General features: G+C 39.6%; 1 long non-coding RNA gene across 1 annotated transcript; it reads right to left on the minus strand.

The window, feature by feature from the left end:
• Window positions 1-10,787: 10,787 nt before the first annotated feature.
• On the minus strand, window positions 10,788-20,835 carry LOC122458154. Its single transcript, XR_006278036.1, has 3 exons — window positions 20,635-20,835; window positions 17,074-17,077; window positions 10,788-10,798 (listed from the first exon to the last, which is right to left on the minus strand). It is a non-coding gene; the product is annotated as an uncharacterized LOC122458154 (long non-coding RNA).
• Between the last annotated feature and the right edge of the window lie 233 nt (window positions 20,836-21,068).

A 21,068-nucleotide genomic window follows, 5' to 3' on the forward strand; every position in this document is an offset into this window, starting at 1 on the left:
CACATGCCTTCTCACCTTTTTAGAGTGCTCTCCATTTCCTGCTAGCGCAGGCAGTGGTCCCAGCAGTCTTACTGACCACCTTTGCCTATATTCTGCACTTACTCTTAATAAAATGTGTTTCCACCGTGTGCAGCCCGAGAAGGGTTTCACATGTGCTATTGCATCCCACCAAGCCAGGGGTGAAAGTAACAGATCACAAAAGGATCCTATGATGCTGTGCACAGCTGAGACAGCAAAGATTGAATAGACACTGACAGCAGAAGCGAGGAACCAAAAACAGTTTATTGAAAAAAGCCTATACTAAATATGGAAGGAGAGGAGGGATTAGTTGACTGGATCTTAAACAAACCATGAACCCAAAGAGCAACATTTGTTCATCTTTACTCAGAAGATGACATTCTGGGCCCTGTGGCATAGAAATGGTTAAAGCAATTCCATTATGCTGCTTAGCTAAGTATTAATATCTGTAAAGGTCTCCAATCTAATTTGTCTGGTTCCATCCATAAGAAAATGTTTTTTTTTATGCTGATCAGTATTTTCAGATATGGAAAAAACTTAAAAATGGGCTGTCATTTTAAACTAACAACAGTTAAATAAACAACACTGTGTTCAAATCTTATGATGCATATATTTTAACTGCACCAAATGATAAATCTTTTCCCCTCTCTCTTTTAGGGCTATAAGACTTAAAGACATCTCAGAGGGATATTTTCATCTGACAGACTGTGGAAAGTTTTCTATTCACCACAGAGGCAGTATTTTCTAGTGGTAAGAGCTAGGCAGCCAGAAGTTGGCAGACTTGGCTTCTGTGCCCATCTTTGTTATTGACTTGTGTAAATCACTTAAACTCATTGGGTGAAACCCTGACTTCACTGGGAGTTTTTCATTAACTTTAATAGGACAAGGATTTCACCTTCTGAGTCTTAATTTCCTTTCTGTAAAATGGGAAAAAAGTAACTTTTGTAGAGTGTTTAGAAATTCTGGGATGAACATCATATTAATACAAAGCATTGTGATAATTGTTATATTTATTATATTATAATCAGATTTCACTTCCGTTATGTGGTACCTTGGTACATTACACTATTCTTAACAGGAAGCATGAAACAGGGAAGTTTTCTTCATCTCTTTGTTCCTCAGAAATATTTCCCTATGTCTTATACACCATGAAATTGTGCTGTATTTAATGAGCAGTTGAGAAGCATTTATCTCTTGACAAGAAGGAAGCTACCATAGTTCTTAGGCAACTAGCATCACATTTTGCTATGTAAGCTTCACCTCTACTATAAATAAGAATAACAGAGGTGTATTGCCCTGGAATTCAATCAAGAATCTTGGGATTGAAAATCCTAAATTTCTGTGATATTAAAGTCTATCAAGCCCTGGTCTACACTATGGGGTTAGGTTGAATGTAGCCATATTAGGTCGATTTTAAAATTAATGTGCCTACACAACCAACCTCATTCCATTGACCTAAAGGGCTCTTAAAATCACCACAATTCAATGGTATTGGCCTCCGGGAACTATCCCAGAGTGCTCCGATGTGACCACTCTGGACAGCACTTTGAACTCCGATGCACTAGCCAAGTACATAGGAAAAGCCCCGGGAAATTTTGAATTTAATTTCCTGTTTGATCAGCGTGGCGAACTCAGCAGCACAGGTGACCATGCAGTCCCCCCAGAATCGCAAACAAGCTCCAGCATGGACCGAAAGGAAGACATTGGATCTGATTGCTGTAGTGGGAGAAGAATCTGTATAGGCTGAACTCCGATCAAAGAGAAGAAATGCTAATATATATGCCAAAATCGCACAGGTCATGGTGGAGAGAGGCTACAACAGCGTCCCACAGCACTGCCGCATGAAAGTTAAGGAGCTCAGGCAACCCTACCAAAAGACAAAGAAGGCAAATGGTTGCTCTGGGTCAGAGCCCCATACATGCCACTTCTATGATCAGCTGCATAACATTCTAGGGGGGGGCCTATCACTACTCCATCACTGTCCATCGACACCTGCAAGGGGGGAGTCTCACACAACAGGGAGGAGGATTTTGTGGATGAGCAAGAGGAGGAGAATGTGCAGCAGGCAAGCGGAGAATCTGTTCTCCCCGGCAGCCAGGACCTTTTCATCACCCTGGAGCCAATACCCTGCCAAGGTGGGATCCCCGACCCTGAAGCCAGAGAAGGCACCTCTGGTGCATGCACATTTGTAACTACAGTACAGGGTTTAAAAGCAATAGTGTTTAATGTTTATTTCCCCTGAAGAATTGGGATGCTTTCGCAAACAGTACAGCTACTGGAAAAGTCTGTTAATGTGTCTGGGGGTTGGAGTGGAAATCCTCCAGGGACATCTCAATGAAGCTCTCCTGGAGGTACTCTGAAAGCCTTTGCAGAAGGTTTCTGGGGAGGGCTGCTTTATTTCATCCTTCATGGTATGATGCTTTACCATGCCAAGCCAGTAGCAAGTAGTCTGGAATCATTGCAGCACAAAGCATGGCAGCGAGTGGTCCTGGGTTTTGGTCGCATTCAAGCAACATTCAGTCTATATCTTTCTGTGTTAGCCTCAGGAGAGTAATATCATTCATGGTCACCTGGTTGAAATAGGGAATTTTTGTAAGGAAATAGTAAAAGGACCCCATTCATGCTGGGCTGTTTGCGCTTGGCTAAAAGGGATCATCCTGGAGAATAGCCACATGGCGTGGGGAGGGATGAAGGGATCATCCCTGAGAATAACCACGAAGTGGGGTGGGGGGGAGGTGTGTGCTGCACATCCACCCCAAAACTGCAACCCCTCCTTTTAAATGTGAAACCCAACCAGCATTGCTTGCTATGGGAAAGGAGGACGCTGCAGTTTGAAGGCGTAAGAAGCCAACCCTGCGTACCCTTTGGCTTGCCATGGCTGACTGGAAACCAAATTCTGTTGCCCAGCCATGTGTGATGTGTCACCATACCGGCAGGCGCTCAATATAAAAGGCAAAATGTGACGTTGTACCTAAAACACATGTGCTGTCTTCTGTGAATAGCCTGATTCACTGGGAAAGAGTGTCCCTTTTGTTCTCAGAAATGTATCATCTTCAATTTTACTCTCCCTTTTTATTCTCCTGCAGGTGCACATGTTTCTATACTCCCCCTATAATCATGAAATTGGTTTTTAAAGCCTCTCTGATGCGCAGCACATCTAGCTGTGCTCTTCTAATTGCCCCGATGCCTGGCTGCTCAAAATCAGCTGCCAGGCAATTTGCCTCAACTTCCCATCCTGCCATAAACGTCTCCCCCTTACTTTCACAGATATTATGGAGCATACAGCAAGCAGCAATAACAATGGGAATATTGGTTGCACCGAGGTCTAACCTAGTCAGCAAACAGCACCAGCATGCTTTTAAATGTCCAAAGGCACATTCTACCACCATTCTGCATTTTCTCACCCTATAGTTGAACTGCTCCTTACTACTGTCCAGGCTGCCTGTGTACGGCTTTATGAGCCATGGGAGCAAGGGGTAGGCTGGGTCCCCAAGGATAACTATTGGCATTTCAATATCCTCAATTGTAATTTTCTGGTATGGGAAGTAAGTCCCTTTTTGCAGCTGCTTGAACAGCCTGGAGTTCCTAAAGATGAAAGTGTCATGCACCTTTCCCAGCCATCCCACTTTGATGTTGGTGAAACGTCCCTTGTGATCCACCAGTGCTTGCAACACCATTGAGAAGTACACCTTGCAGTTTATGTACTGGTTGGCAAGGTGGTCCGGTGCCAAGATATGGATATGCATTCTATAGATTGCCCCACCACAGTTAGCATTGCAGCAAAGCCACCACCATTGCAGCAAAGCCATTGCAGCATCGCCCCACCATTGCAGCAAAGCCATCCACTATGACCTGCACATTTCCCAGAGTCACTACCCTTGATAACAGAATGTCAGTGATTGCATTGCCTACTTGGATTACAACAGTTCCCACAGTAGATTTTCCCACTCCAAATTGATTCCTGACTGATTGCTAGCAGTCTGGCATTGCAAGATTCCACAGGGCTATCGCCACTCGCTTCTCAACTGGCAGGGCAGCTCTCATCTTGGTATTCCTGCACTTCGGGGCAGGGGAAAGCAACTCACAAAGTTCAAGGAAAGTGGACTTACGCATGCGAAAGTTTTGCACCCACTGTGAATCATCCCATACCTGCAACACTATGCAGTCCCACCAGTCTGTGCTTCTTTGCCGGGCACAGAATCGGTGTTCCACTGTATCAGTCAGCCCCATTGCCGCCATGATGTTCCAGTTGCCACAGCCCGTGCTTTCAGGAACATCTGTGTCCATGTCTCCTCACAATCATCCTTGTGCTGGCGTCTCTTAGCCAGGTTCTGCACATACTGCAGGATAATGTGCAAGGTGTTTACAATGCTCATAACAGCAGCGGTGAGCTGAGTGGGCTCCATGCTTGCTGTGCTATGGCATCTGTATGGGTAACCCAGGAAAAAAGGCACGAAACAATTGTCTGCCATTGCTTTTACAGAGGGAGGGAGGGGAGACTGTCGACATGTACCCAAAACCACCTGCGACAATGTTTTTTCCCCTATCAGGCATTGGGAGCTTAACCCAGAATTCCAATGGGCAGCAGAGACTGCGGCAACTGTGGGATAGCTACTCACAGTGCACCGCTCCGTGAGTCGATGCTAGCCATGGTATTGAGGATGCACTCCACTGACTTAATGTGCTTAGTTTTCAGTGTAGCAGCCGTGTTAGTCTGTATTCACAAAAAGAAAAGGAGTACTTGTGGCACCTTTAGAGACTAACAAATTTATTTGAGCATAAGGTTTTGTGAGCTACAGCTCACTTCATCGTGAGCTGTAGCTCACGAAAGCTTATGCTCAAATAAATATGTTAGTCTCTAAGGTGCCACAATGTGCTTAGTGGGGACATACACAATTGACTGTATAAAATCAATTTCTAAAGATCGACTTCTATAAAATTGACCTTCGTAGTGTAGACATACCCCAAGTGTCATTAGCTCAGAAAAATTATCTTTATTGCTGTACACAAGTAAGAAATAAATTTCACAGACAGAGAAAAGTTTCATTAACTTTGCTATTCCTCAAAAGTACTGAAACTTGTTTCTCAGGAGCAAAAGAATGAAGAGCAGCTAAAGGAAGATGGATATGTAAATACCAAGATTATTTTAATAAATTCATCTTTTAATCTTGCTGAATTTAGCTTTGATAGGTCAAGCCTGCTCCTGAGGGTGATTATCCAATTTCCTTATTTGAACTAATTGTTTTATTTTATTTAATAAAATAAATTACATGGAAATTCATTAGAATGTGAAAATACAATAGATAAGGTCAAAGTAGCAGATGAACCAAAGACAATTGAAGATTGGATGAATTTTGATTCATTGAGCAAAAGTGCAGGATAAATAAAATCATGATTTGCAGAATAAAAATAGGAATTCAAAGCTCATTTTGGGTTGGCAATATCGACCGTAGGTTATTTTAATTAATAGAGTATTTTATATGGACAAATGAAAAGCAATAAGAAAAACGGTTTTCAGGCTATGTCTATAGTGAGTTAGGAAAGATTTACTTGAACTGTATTGTAACTTACCTATGTTTAACCTATCAATACATAGTTTGACCTCACGGACACTGGTGAGTCAAATTATATTTAGTCTGAATTAGTTTTAAACTGGGCTTACCATTTCCCCTTGACCTCAAAGTACAAAAGAATGTGATTTAATATGAGAAGTGTTTAAACCTTTCATAATTTTCCCAAATATCACATTTTACGTTACCTGTAATGTATAATTCTTGTACAGGTTTCTCAATTTATTTGCCAGAAAAATGGAAAAGATACAAAAACAGGCTTAGCTGAAAGAGAATCCATATCATTTTCAAAGGGAAGAAAAGGTGAAAGAGAAGATAAAAGCCAGACAGAATTAAAGTTTAAACTAAAAAAGAACAGTGGAATAGAAGTGTTAAATGAGTGATTCAGACCTTATTATTTATTACTTTAAATATGTGTACTCTTTTAACTTCTTGATAAGTGGTTTAACTGGTCGGTTAATATTAAGCCAAGCTCTTGCAGTAGCTCCATAAAATTACTCACCTCCTCCCTGCCCCGCTTTTCAAGATTTGACATTTACAAAAGATTGCCACACAAAGCTCTGAGTGTCATAACGATAATTAAACTTACAATCGAAGTAGAATACACACATATAAATTAACTCCTTCAGCGAGCAGCCTTCAATAAACAAGGGGAGGTAATAACTTACTTTAGCAAGCAGACAAAAATGGAAAGACTCCAGAAAAATGCCACATTCCCAAACCATACCTCTCATTCCTTTCCAAAAATCCTATCAAGCAAATTGAAAATGTTAGGCAACAGTAAGACAGTGCGGGAAACCCACTTTTAATGCATTCTAAGGCTTAGTCTACACTAAAAAGTTTGATCAACAAAGGTTTGCGTCTTCACACAAATTTGTCTCTGGCCAACATAAGCGCCCTGTTACAGTGATACAGTAAAACTGCCTCCCTGAACAAGATGGAGCTATGGTCAACCTACAGAGGTGGATGCAGTGCTTGTGTAGACACTGCATTACTTATGTCAATCCTAACAGTCATCCAGCAGCTGTCTCTCAATGCCCCACAGTGATCTCTCAGCTCCCAATTGTGAATGTCACAGAGGCCCAAGGGACACAGAGACCAGAAGCTGCTCCCCACAACTCCCCCCCTTTAAAATGTCTTTTCCTGAGTGCCCAGCTTGGCGAGCACACCTAGTATCTCTCACTCATTGTGTGCAACTGCCCAACCGACCATACTGGCTCTACACATTAGATGTGCTCCTGCCTGGAGTAGACAGGAGGCAATGAATTTCCTGGGCCCGTGGGGAGAAGAGGCTGTGCAGACACATCAACGGACCAATTGTAGACACATGGACACGTACAAAAAGATTGACAGTGATGATCAGGACAGTGATCAGCAGCAGTGCTGCATGAGCTAGTTCTGAGCCACAGACCCGCCACTTTTACAATGAGCTGTATGCCATTTGCGGCAGAGACCCCACTAGCACCGTGGATACCTCTGAGGAGCCAAAGACACAGACCCCTGCAATGAAAAATGAGGAGAAAGAGGAGGGGTGGGGACACACAGCAGGGGGATCCAACTATGCATTAAGCCAGGATCTTTTCAAGACACTACCCCAGTCTAGCCAGTCTCTGCTTGTAGCTTTCTGAACATCCCTGTGTTTTCATGCACTTTCACTGACCAGCCAATATTGATAACGGCAGGCATCCCTGGTGATCCATCATGCTTGCATAACCATAATAAAGTAGTCCTTTTCTGTTGATGTACTCTGTGACAAAGTAGGCTGGTGACAAAATAGGTATTATTGTGGCCTATCAACCCATCACAGTTTGGGAATGCCATTGCTGAAAATCTATCCATTATGTCCTGCACATTGCCAAGAGTCACAGCAGGAGATGATTAATGGCCCTGCACACTTGCATGGCAATGGTTCCCACTGTGGATTTCCCAACTGCAAGCTGATTTCCCATTGACCACTTGTAATCTGGTGTTGCAAGATTCCACAGTGCAATTGTCTCTTGTTTCTCAACTATCAGTGTCACTCTCATTCTGGTGTTCAAGTGTGGGAGGGCTGAAGTGAGCTCGGCGCACAGATCCAGGAATGTCGCCTTTTGCATATGAAAGTTCTGCAGCCACTGCTTATAGTCCCTTCCTGTATTACGATATGATCCCATCAGTCAGTGCTCATTTCTCGGGCTCAGAATAAGCACTCCACATTCAGCATTGTTCACATAGCAGCTGCAAACAACCTTGTTTTTTACTATGTCCCTTAATCTGTCCTCAAAGAAGTTGCCAAGCCCCCCCTTGTTGTGGTTCTCCCTGCGACTCTACATTTTGATTGTATTGAAATGAAACATTTCAAAACAACCCCAAACTAAAAACCAAAAAAACCCCCAAAACAACAACAAAAAACCCCCTCCTGTTTTGCAGAAAATTTTGAAATGTTTGTTTTCATTCTGTCTGGAATGGGAAAAAATATTGAACCTCATGGAATTTCCCACAAAAATATTTCCCACATCTGGTATCTGCCCAGTTCTATTTGTAATACTCTGTTGTAAATACATAGAAATGCACACTCCCATGTGGCACACTTCATTGCCTATATCTACAGTAGCATATGGAAAAAAAAACATATGATCTGAAAAATCTTTCTGCCTGGTGAAGTAAAGTAGATGCATCAGCTCAGTTGGTTCATAAATATATTAATATTTGAACAGAGCTAGTATCCAAAAGGGGCAATAGTCCATATACAGTTACATCATCACAAACTCTTGCTAATAAAATCTTCCATGATAAGTAAAGATATTCAGTTGTTCTGAGATAGGCAGACCCCACAGATTTACACTAGGGAAGTGAGGGAAGGAGGATTGCAGAAGGTCACAACCCACTTTCTTGACAGAGAAAGCATTTATGACTGTCAAATCAAGTGGAAACTCTACTTCTGCCTCACTGGGGATAGCTGAGAAACTTCTATACATTGTCAGCCACACACCCATATTTTGATGAAACAAACACTTTGGAGCATCTGTGGAAGTTGCATCTGTAGATGGAGTATATAGCCCTTAGTGACTGAAATAAATCTATTACAAATAAAGGCTATAATAGAAATTACTATTCTTCACTATTTGTTAAACACTGTCAGAGCTACATAATAGAGAGAAAGGCATGGTCTCTATCCTAAAGTACTCAGTCTCAATGTCAGATGTAAAAGACTTATTAAGACATTTAGTCTAACCCATTACCCAATGCAGTGTTGTTTTCTACATGATATTCCTAAAATACTTTGAAATGACTGTAGAGGTGAAACTACCACCTGCCTCATAGTCTACTTGACCATACTGTAAACCACTTTTCCTCTATATTCAGCCTACACTTCCCTTGCTTAGTTTTCTTTCATTAACCCCAGTTATAGTCCAATAGTTCACCATGAACAATATTTTACTGTCCTTGGTGTTTAAGTCCTCCAAATATTTAGACATTATTATATTCTCCCTTCAAAGACATTCAGCTAAACTATACATATTTAGCTCTTTCATAGATTAATCCCCACAGCCCCTTATAACATTATATACAACTGAAAGCGAAGAAAAATGCATTACAAGCACTCCAATTAGTAATCCAAGCAGAACACATTTTACCAAAGTACAGCAATCTAAATTTAAACAGAAGATTAATTTTCACTAAGAAAGATTACAGTATCCAGTTGAAACACACAAGTATCAAAGCAAAATAAAATTCCCTTGGTGTGCCCATCAGTTTGGCTATATTTCAGTTTTGTTAGAGCCCTGACTACTGACTTGAAACTGATTTGCGCAGATGGGTTGCTGTGTGGTGCCCAGGAGCATTTTAATCAAAAGATCTCCTAAATCTATTCAGCTGTAGATCCGGGGCCCAAACAATAACTGCATTAAGGTAAATACAAGAGGCAACAGAGATGTGCCAAACAATTCAATGGCACTTTGAGCATGAGCTGTAAACCTGGTATATCCTACTTCTGCCTGAGGGCAGGATAGGTATTTGCCTGTCTGTCTGTATATGCCCTTGTATGCATGAGGGGGTGGGAAATTACAGAAATAAACAGATTATTCTGGCATTTCATATTTTTAAGAGGCTGTAAACATATTTAAAGCATTTAGAAAGTATTTAGAACTTTATAATATTTTTATTTCAATTTTTAGGTGGTTTGATACTCTATTTACTCTATTTATTGGGGGGTAAAAGTAAATGTAACTTGAGGTATTTGAGGTTTTGAAGGTTTGTATTAGAAATCCTGTCAACATATAGATGGATCTGAAAATAGTTTTTCTATTTAAACTGATTTCCTGAAGAAAAAAAACCACCTTGTTGAAGCCTATGAATATCAGCTTTACATTTGGAGATGGTCCCCTCTTGTAGTATTTGAGCATAACTGGATTCTCATTTCTATCAGTTTTTCCATGAGGTAAGGTAAAGACAATCAAGCCTACTGCCTCTTCCTGATAGCTAAGAGCAAAGGAGGGAGGTCACGGTTTGGTAATACCATCCCTAGTCCAAACTATGGGCCTGTTTCACAACCTACTGAATTGAACAGCAAGGTTCTCACTGACTGCCCTGGGTTTTGGATTAAACCTTATTACCATATGTTGTAGTAATTAAAATCTTCACAAAATCATGCACACATTCCTTCTTAATAAAACAAAGTCAAATTTTCTGTAATTATTCTGGAAAAATTTGCATAAACATGGTTATTTGCATATTTGCACATCAGCAACTGTTTTCACAAGCAACTGTGGATTTTTGTGTACACAAGTTTTAATAAGTGTATTAGAAGATGGTTCCTTTAAAAATGTGACCTATAGAGTCTCCTGCTTCATTGCTATTAATTGGTTAAGAATACTGGAATTGCTGAAAAATTGTTGATGAAAAAATATCCATTGAAAATGTGCATTTGAAAGCTCACTTTAGAATACCTAAATGCTTATATCTGAAGAGGAATAGGATTATATTAACGGTGATAGTTATATACGATGGATCAACGATAAACATTCTGTGATTTTAGAATTCAATGGCTCCAAGGGAGTGTATTTCGTATTTCTATCCAGGCTTGCTTTTCTAGAAAACTTCTTATAAATTAGCATACATTGCTATATCAGAATAGAATGAAACATCTTCTATTTCCTAGAATGTGAATGATAAAAAAGCATTAATCTTTTCTAAGTCAGTGAAAGAAACAAGGGACATATTAACCCAAACTGGCAGAGAGAAGTGAACATTCCATCTCCCTCCATCAATAACGGGATTCATCCTAACTCCAGCAGCTGGCAATACCCTCTCCTCGCCATCCAGAAAATTTCTGCTGAGTGAGGGCAATTTGAATTCCCACTGAAGTCCTACCCATGGAGCCTGTTGAACACTAATCACATACCCCCGATCAACACAGCCATAATCCTCCCAGGCCAGCACCATTCACTTTTTGAGTGAACTTTTTACTCTGCAGGTTCTTCACCTGGCTTTCAATTGGGGGAAAACAGCAGAAATCCATTCTGAATCTGGCCCAAGATGTGTTAATATGTGGTTAGAAGAATCTGGAACAGGAGGTGCTTTTGGGAAATGCTTGCCATTCTGTAAGCTATGCTTCATCCCCGACTATGGTCCATAAGGAAAACAAAAATAGCCTGGGACAGTTTCAGAAAAAAAGGAGAAGAAAGTGAGAGTGGCAAGCAGCTGGCTTGATACATTTCCTAGTTTCCTTTCCCCCTTTGAAATGAAAAACTGAAAAAAGGGCTTTCTGAAATAGTTTTTAAAGAGATAACATTTTGAAAAAATACACAATATTCCCTTTTATTGAGATGAAAAAGTGTTGGAGATCCATTACTATGGCAACCAGGCAGCAAGACTGTGAGAGACAGGGAATAGTTTCAGGATCCAAGTTTCTCCTTATTAGAAGGTATCACACCTGATCCAGAAGCAGCATGATTACAGCATGTTTAGAACTACAGAGACAAGACATGTCTTATCTTTCCTCAGTCTGAATCACAGTACTCAGATTGTAAAACCTTCAGTTAGGAATCCTGGGTGATCTTGTTGGATGCAGGTAAAGTTTGCCATATGCAGCATTGCCTTCCCCTATCAGAGTCAGAAGCTCTGAACCATGGACAAACAAGGAATAGGGGCAGAATTTATTTACTTAATAAGGTCTGACTTTTCCAATCCCCTAAATTATAGTATAAAAAGCTAAGGCTTGCAAAGGTAAATATGGTAGAGGGTTTTGTTGTTGTATGGGAACATCTCATTATAGACTTGGAGGGTCAATGGGTTTTTCTAAGGGTTAGGCTGTGCCTTTAAGCCCAGCCCTGGGCAAGCTGGAGTACCACTAGGAAGCATTTTGACCTCTTTGATGCACAGTTTCTTCCCTGTTTTCCCCTTACTCTAAGGAGGCAGTAGCAAATTATGACATCCTCCTTCTCTTGCTCCCCACCTTGCTGGTTCAGGGCGCCACCTTGTTGCATGAGGGAGAGGGAGTCGAGGCTGCTCTGACGCTGGGAGCATGCAGCACCTGTGTACTGCTGCATGCCCAGACTCAGACAAGCTGTGTAAGGGGGAGGCCAAGTCATAGTCAAGCCCTAAGGATTTTAAAATAAATTTAGACTGGACCAAGAAGCCCAAAAAAAAAGGCATTTGTTTCTGAAACAGCTCACAGTTGAGGTAGTTAAACATCTCACAATCAGGATGAGGCTTGATATTTTTCTTTAGATACATTACACTTTCTATCAATGAATCAGAGTGGAGAGGGAGGCAGATAACTATGTTGTTCACACTCTCTCTTGTTTGCAGGAAGCACAAAGGCTGCTTTTGTTAGATGGGCTGTCAGAAAGCATACAGAAACAGGTATTCCTTGTTGCATGCTGACATATGCCTGCTGACAGAATCCAAGAAAAATCTCCAGACTGCTCCAATCCATCGTACTAGCTGTGTTTTGCATTTAATGACATGGTTGTAGCAATTTTGCTTTGTTATGTACATAGGAGGAGGATGCTCGATTTGAGAAAATTTACAGTGAATGCCTATTTCTTTTTAACTCTCCCCCTCAGGGACATATCATGAATCCCTTACTCCCATTTTGTGAGCTTTTACTTGACTAGTAGTTCCATTGAATTCAGTGTGACTATTTGGGGGCATTATGCACCACTGTGAGCAAGGTTCATAGAACAAAGCCTACACAGATAAAGGCCCAGTTCCCTTAGTGAGACTGAAATGCACTCAGTGAAAGACGGGAATGGGCAGAAGCACCATTGCCAACCCCAAGCATTCAAAAATCATGAGTCTGGCCCCCTAAAAATCATGAGATTGCCTTAAAAATCGTAACATTTTTTAAAATGCATTGGGGTTCTTTTCATTTGCCTTCTGGATATTGAACCTTTGGTGTACACTCTGTTCACATTTTCAGGCTTTTCTCTGCAATCATGAAGTTTGGTAGCTTTGTTTGTTTGTTTGTTTGTTTGTAAAGAAAAGTTAAGATTCTCATGTAATCCATTGCCTTCAGGAACTGGGGATTTAAGAAAAAAATACCAAAGATCGTTAGACTCACAATAACATTGTGAGAGTTAATACGGTGAAAAGACAAAGGCAGCTTTAAGTCACCTTTATGTTCCCTTGCTTTACAGGCCAGGACAGTCCTCTGATGTAAATTAAACTCACCAAATCTTGCACACTAAGGGAATATATTTAAATGAATCCAGTGTTAGAGTGTTACCCCATGTGAATTCAGCACAGCTATACAAATAATAGAATATCAGGGTTGGAAGGGACCTCAGGAGGTCATCTAGTCCAACCCCCTGCTCAAAGCAGGACCAATCCCCAATTTTTGCCCCAGATCCCTAAATGGCCCCCTCAAGGATTGAACTCACAACCCTGGGTTTAGCAGGCATTGGTTCAAACACTGAGCTATGAATATAGACATACCGTTCCACTAATGTACTCTTCATTCATAATAATACACTGTGATTTTGAGGGCATGAAAACATTCTAAATGTTGGAAGGAAAATATGTTGGAAGCAAAATACCCAGACACCAAGACTAAACTCCTCAGGTCAGGGAATGCTTTCTACTATGTGTTTGCACAGTGAGTAACACTGTTCCAATCCTGGGACCTTTGATTGCTGCTGCACTACAATTCTAACTCATAATTAGTTAATTAGATCTGACTGAAAGTTTTCTGTAAACTTTTTTGAAGAGGGAGAAGAGGCAGAAAATTGGGGTTTTGACTGAAAGAAAGTCTTCACTGAAACTGTCTGCTTTCCTCAAAAAAATTTGACTTTTTGTTGGAAAACTGAAAATCCAAACTTAGAAGAGGTTTTGGAGGTTTCTGATGACAAAAAAAAAGTCTAAATTTTCCATTAAGAAATAGACAAAAACAACCCCCCCAACTGGCTGTAATAATAATGAAATATATTAAAAAGGCTAAAAAAGAATAGCGGAAAAGTGAGATTCCCTTAGCTGCAGTGGCATTACACCCGTGGTGAATTTGGCGTATATTAAGTATTAGGAAACTTCTTTTGGCACTAAGTTCAATAAGTGAAATTAATGATAATCATGTAGGAACCAGCACCTTCCCTAGAAGAATTTTATATAAAATTCAATCAATTTTTGGGTGAAGTATGACTCCTACCTTTTATCAGAGGCTGGGTTACAGACGGCAAGATATTTCTTTTAATCCTAGCAACTCTGATTTCAAAGGAAATGTCATAAGGCTTTCTATTTGACTCAGTTTTAGGCTGGAAACAGAAATTTCTTAAGGCAAGGTTTTTCCACTCACCTGACAGGCTCGTGAAGAGAGCTGGGAAGAAAATTGCTCCTGTGAAAGACGGTACTGACACAACTACATGTTTGTGCTTGTATTTTTTCCCCTCCCTTAACATCTATATTATTCATGTACCTATTTTCTTGTCTGAGTTGTTCTCATCCCACAGGAGCATCGTAAATAAATGGCACAGTTTTATGTTAGAGTGATTGCAATGCTAGGAGTGTTTTTGCTCTTCTTGAAGAGCCTATAACCACCACTCATTACTTGGAACGTGTGACAAACTCAAGCATAACACATTCCAGCTGTGATTGATTGTGGGACAAAGTCTGATCTCTGTATACACGTACACACATAATATGAATGGTTGCACATTGTGGTTACACCATAGAGAGACAGATTTTTTTATTCACTTACACTGTCTTAAATCTGTACTAACTCCATTTACTTTGAAAGAACTATTTTCCCATTAGATCAGTATAAAGAATCAGGACCTGACACTGTCTGGGTGTTTAGAATTAGTCATGTTATCTGGTCTAAACACTGGTTTTTATTTGTTTCTTATAATTGTACAGGGAAGGGTAGAGAGTTAGAAGCAAGAAATGTTTAAAACACAATCACCAACAGAATGGAGAAAGTGTACAGCTGGGGATGGGTTACTGTGAAAAATACACCCAATGAGGGGAAGTAATGCTGGTAATTCAGTAGGTGACATTCTATTCTCCAAATCAGAACTAATCAAGTGCTCCAACTTCAGATTTTTGGTGAAATGGTTCCATCCATAATTTTTCCTGCTCTTTGTCAAAATTTACATGTTGGTGAAAACTTTCCAACTAGTCAGAAAATAGAATAAACATTCTGCTGATATTTTCAAACTAGCCCTATTGCTGATAAATCAATCCCCATATTTATCAATAACTTACCCTATCAAGGCTGTGTGGCTGAAGATGAATTAATATTTGTTAATAACATTTCATCTCTAATATAGTGTTTTTCACCCAGAGACCTCAAAATACCTTTATCAAGCAGACATGTATCCTTATCCACATATTGCAGATGGGGAAACTGAAGCACTGATAGGGAAAATGACTTGCCCCAAAGGTCTCACAGCAAGCTAATAGCAGAGCCAGGACTAGAATACAGTTCTCCCGAGTCTCAGGCCACTATGCTGCTCTCTGGGCCATGCCAATAAAATCACTTGTAAAGCCTCAGATACAAAATGCTACGGCAGGGCAAATTCTGAACCTACTCCTGCAAACCCTAACTCACATGAATGAATCACCTAGAGGAATATCAAAATGTTAATAAAAATGAGCCCACTGTTTGCACAATTATATCCATCTTATTATGTTTCCTAATGTTTGATTCCTTTCAGAGTCCTGTACGTCTCTATATTATGGAACTTTATACCATCTGAAGAAACAAAGAAAAGAAACCAGAGGGAGCTGCTAATATAATACATCAAGTGCCCCTATAATATGACAGCTACTAACACAAAATGAAAGTCACTAATATAATATAAAAACCTCAGGTATGCTATGCTGCCTGTATTGTACTGCAAACATTCATCTTATCTGTCCTTGACTTTGAAGAGCATCCTGGAATTAAGCTCAAAATCTCCCCTTCTCCTCCCCTGCTTTCCCCCCCCCCATCTTTCCTGGCTGTTTCTCACTGAACACTGACATTTTCCAAATTCTCACATACGCCACATAGTTGACATTCTGAAAGTGCTAAGAATTTAGTGATAAAAATTTTGCCCATTACTCGTTCGATGTTGTATCTAAAATGTTTGCCACAGTGCAAATAATAAACTATACTTAACTTGTGTGGGATTTATGGTGTGATGATGACAATAAGAGCTTCAGAAGGAATAATGATTTCACATCAGGAAGCTCAAGCATCTCAAATTGCTCAGCCCCTGGACTTTATAATAGAGATGCTTGTGAGTTAATGCTTGGAACACAATAATATCACCACCACTACCAACAAAAAGGGATTGACAGAAACCATTTTATACTCATGTAGCATGTTAATATTGTGAATACAATTAAGGAAGACCTCATCAAATGTTATGAGAAATAAAAATGACAACATTATAACTGGTGCATTTTTATTTGCATGATCATGATTCCTTGGAAGAGTGGGATAACAAGCTTAGCATTTTAGCTTGTACTAATTTTTCCTGTTTTACTGCTATTTTGAATTCTCAAAGTAAAGAAAAAAACAGCCTCCAGTGATTAAATGTCCTTGTGTCTATTATGAAATGGACAGGCACGTGCATGTTTGTATTCACAGTACCACATCCTACAATATATAAATATTTAGCATCTTTTCCCTCTTGAAATTTAGAGTGGCAAGTCTCATTAGACAATATGATTTAAACAGAATAATTCAATTGGCTATCTGCAGAACTGTAATGTGTGTGCTTTGTTACCACTGGGAATTGCTATTTATTGTGAAGGAGGAACAATTCTTTAAATGGCTCATGTAAGGGATGATTCATATAGTATATCAGCACCTGCTGGGAAGGTTAAAATTAAGGCTCTCTTTCTTTCTCACAGTATTTCCCTCATGAACTACCAGTATTTTCCTCATGAACTACCCTATTTATAATGTTTTATACTATACATATTTTAAACTTTGCATAGTAGATTGCAATTTCAAGGTATTTTTCTTACATATTTTCCTGTTTAAAGAATATATTATTTTTTAAAATAACTAGTAAACAATGCTTGAAATAAAGCCACGATTCTGGAGGTAGTGGTGTTTAGTCCAATACCATCACTTTGTTTTTGTGAAATGACCAAAGAAATATGGACTATTTCCCAGTATATAAAACATTGTCTGGGAAATGGTTCATTTCTGGATTTGTAGACTTAGCTTCCATCTAAACAATCAGGGTTTTAGTTTCAGATGATATATTTCAGTCTTGGGGAGGGGGATCTGCTTTGGCAATAATTTACTACCATTGCTCTGAGAGCCAGTCAATACTTGTAATTATATTTTATGTCTATGTATAAATATTTTGCCCCGATCCTGCAAACATTTATGCAGATGAGTAATGCTTGGGGAGTGTTTATGCCATGTGATATGGGAAGTTGTGTGTGAAAGACCTTCTTTAGAGCCCTTGCCTCACTGTGTGCATATGAGGCATAGAACAGAGCATTCTACTCCTGTTTGGCAAATGGACAGAAGAACATTAAGATAGCAAAGTGAAACATTCAAAAGGATGGCAACCCCAACATTAATGTTGCCTTGTTTGTATGCATTATACATACAACTTTGCAGTCAGATTATCCAGTGTTGTTGGGCTCTGTTTAGCCTAATAGCGCTGGAGTCAAAAGTGGCTTACAGTTATTTTTGTTTCAGAATAGCAGCCGTGTTAGTCTGTATTCGCAAAAAGAAAAGGAGTACTTGTGGCACCATAGAGACTAACAAATTTATTAGAGCATAAGCTTTCGTGAGCTACAGCTCACTTCATCGGATGCATCCGATGAAGTGAGCTGTAGCTCATGAAAGCTTATGCTCTAATAAATTTGTTAGTCTCTAAGGTGCCACAAGTACTCCAGTTATTTTTGTATCCCTCATCCCCTGGCTGACTCAGTCTTGGTTTATCTCCTTTGGCTTCAGTAGGGTTGCACATATTTATACTTGGGCTAGTTTAGCTTCAGATACAGAATACCACCAAATGTCATAAGCCCTTGTTCAGCTGCACAGCAACAATGCACAAAGGTTTAACAGGACCACCACAAAGAAAATTCAGTGTAAATTGAATGTAATTATTCAAAATGGAATCTGGATTGCAGCTTGAGGAGAAACCTTTATCTTCACAATTGCAAAAGCATATAGAGTGCATTGAGTACATAAGTTGTCAGGATTTTGGTTTTACATCTTAACTGAAGATGCCATCCTCCAAAATATAGTTAATTAATAAGTATTTGTATTGCAGGAGCAATAATGAGCTGCAGTCAAGGACCAAGGCACTGTCGTACCAGAGTGTGTATAAATACATAATAAAAAAGACAGTCCCGGCCCCAGTGATCTTACAAGCTAAGTCAAGAAACAATAGGTGAATGCAGTCAACAAATGGCGGGAGCACAAGGTAACAGTGAGACAAAGCAGAGGGTACAGGGTCCCCTGGTGCCTTCATTCCTTTATTGTATTGCTCTGCACAGAATATTTATACTAAAATGAAGAGGATTGCATTAAAAGGGAATCTTTGAAATGTAAACTTTTGAAACCTCACTGTTGTTTGATTAAATCTAATTAATATGATTCACCTCAGGATGGCTGTTAGGAAAAAAAGAAAAAAAAATCTTACCCCAAAGTAACAAGAACTTGTACTTGAAACTTCTTAATGAACTTATTAAGTCAATGCCACTATAAGTCATTCAGTGTAACTTGAGTTATATGCTTAGTTAATAACATAAAATAGTTCATATCTGCTACATAAATAGTGGTACCATTTGCTCAAGGGAGGAAAATTATATTTAGGCTCTTCCCCTGTCCAAATAAAATTTTAAATAAAAGCCGTTTGTTAGCTTCACTGTATGTGGGAGACAGCTGAAATAACTTGAAATAGGAACAATATCCTAGGAGAATATTTGTTTTAATCAGCTCACCCTTCCCTAGGGAGATAAAGATATCTGTGACTAAATATAGTGTTCTGCACTATGTTTTTTTAAATAATTGGGGGCTGTCAAATATTAGTGACATCGATGATCATTTTGACTCTATGACAGCAGAGACAAATGGGTGGCCCTTCAGTCAGTCCAGCATGGTATAAATTTTTATGAAGTATTTTTGTAGACCTGAATCTGAATTTGTAAATGGCCTCCATTTTTACAGTTGGCTGAACTAACATCTCAGATATGAACAGCCCCATACAGGTTTCAGGTTGTGTTTTGAAAGTCTGTATAAGCGCTAGAACCAAAAGTAAAAATGAAATAATGCCCACATTTACACCTTATTATTTATAGTTAGCACCTAGAAGCTCCAATCAGGGGTCAGGTCTCTAATGTTCTAGGCACTGTACAAACCATTGATTTTCCCCAAATCTACTGATTTTTCCAGTGACATCTGTTGTTTAGACGCTGATAGGACATACCTTTTAATGTCACTTCTTAATCTGATAGGAATTCCCAACAGTTTGAATGTATGACTTGTGAGCGTGCATTTTTTTCAAACTGTTTTTTAATATTAGCAAAGTAGGGAGTTTTTAAAGGGCAATGAGAATACCATAAATTAAACTATTGCCATTTGAACTGCTGGCTCCATGCAGTTTTCATGAGAACACTCACTCTCTTCATCTTAGAAATGCCCACTTTGAAATTGACAGCACTGTATGCCAGAGAAAATACAGCAGAGGTGTGACTGGCATTCCTGAATCACCTTCAAATGAACTTGCTATAAAGAGAAATGGAAAGTAACTGGCTAGTTTTTGAAAACAGCTTAGGGAGTTTTGTTCCATTGAGAGAATGTGCTTTCTACATCTGTTAGAGTGAAAAATCTATTGGACATAGAATATGAAATTTCACTAGGTGAATCTTTAGTTAAAACATTAATGATGTGATTTAAGGCCAAATTTTGAGCCCCACATTAAACCAGAGAGCAGAATTGGGATCTTAACATTTCAGACAATGGAAGTATTTTCACAAAAGCATAAAACATTGTGCTTTCTAACTCCACATTGCAAATAAGAATACAACTATTTGGTGAATTAAGAGTTAAACTTTCTAAATTCTATGGAATCATACAATAATACAGGTTTAATTAGCATTATATTGAAATTAAATGGGCAAGCTGAACTGTTCCTGAACCATAACTCTACACTCATTTTTCATTCTACAGTATCTGTATTTTGATTGATTGAGAGAATCTGATTTATAAGAGCAGCAATGCAGTTATTTCTCAATAACCAACCAGCAATTATACAAGGCAGTGCTCTGATTGCCTACTGCTGACCAACCTCTTCCCATACACCTACAAACACATCTATCTCATCTTCTGACCTTCAGGGATTAAATATGAGAAAACCTTGTTTTGATCTTGAAAAACAGATTTAGCCAAATTTCAGACCAAGACTTGTATTCCATTTTATGTGAGTGGCTTATGTTTGCGTGGTTGGAATCAATTCTTGATTCAGATATTTGTATAAAAAGGAATTAGTCTTTGTGGTGAGCAATATTAAGGTTTCAACAGTGACAAAGAGGAGGAGTCTGGGGTAGAAAATGTGATTTGGGTGGAATGACACTATGAAGAAGGGTCAGAAATTGAGGCAACCGTAACATTGTCTGGCTATATCAAAAGGCGGACAGGAGACGTTTGACATGGATTTAATTAGGCCGCAACTTTATTATTAGATGTTTGGGACTACCTGGCAGATAAAAGTGTACAGTGCAGCTAACCCCATGTTTATTCTGTAATTACCCGGGGTGCTTTTACCAGCTCCCCGTCTTTTTCCATCCAAGTCCCTCCAGCAAATTTATTTCTGGGACCTTACCATACCTGGGGTGGGGGGGGGAGGGGGGTAGACCCTCCCACCAGCTCCTCTTTTTTTTCCATCCAGGTCCCTCCAGCAAATCCATTGCCGAGACCTTACTCCCCCGCACCTTGTAGGAGGGTTAAGGTGGGCTATAAGAATGGGGGGTTGGCTCCCTGCTATACTAATCATAGGAGTCCCCAAGTGCCCCCCATTCATTCATTTAATGAACATCTCTTTT

Source organism: Dermochelys coriacea, chromosome 11, assembly GCF_009764565.3.
Source record: "Dermochelys coriacea isolate rDerCor1 chromosome 11, rDerCor1.pri.v4, whole genome shotgun sequence".
NCBI classification, from domain to species: Eukaryota; Metazoa; Chordata; order Testudines; family Dermochelyidae; genus Dermochelys; species Dermochelys coriacea.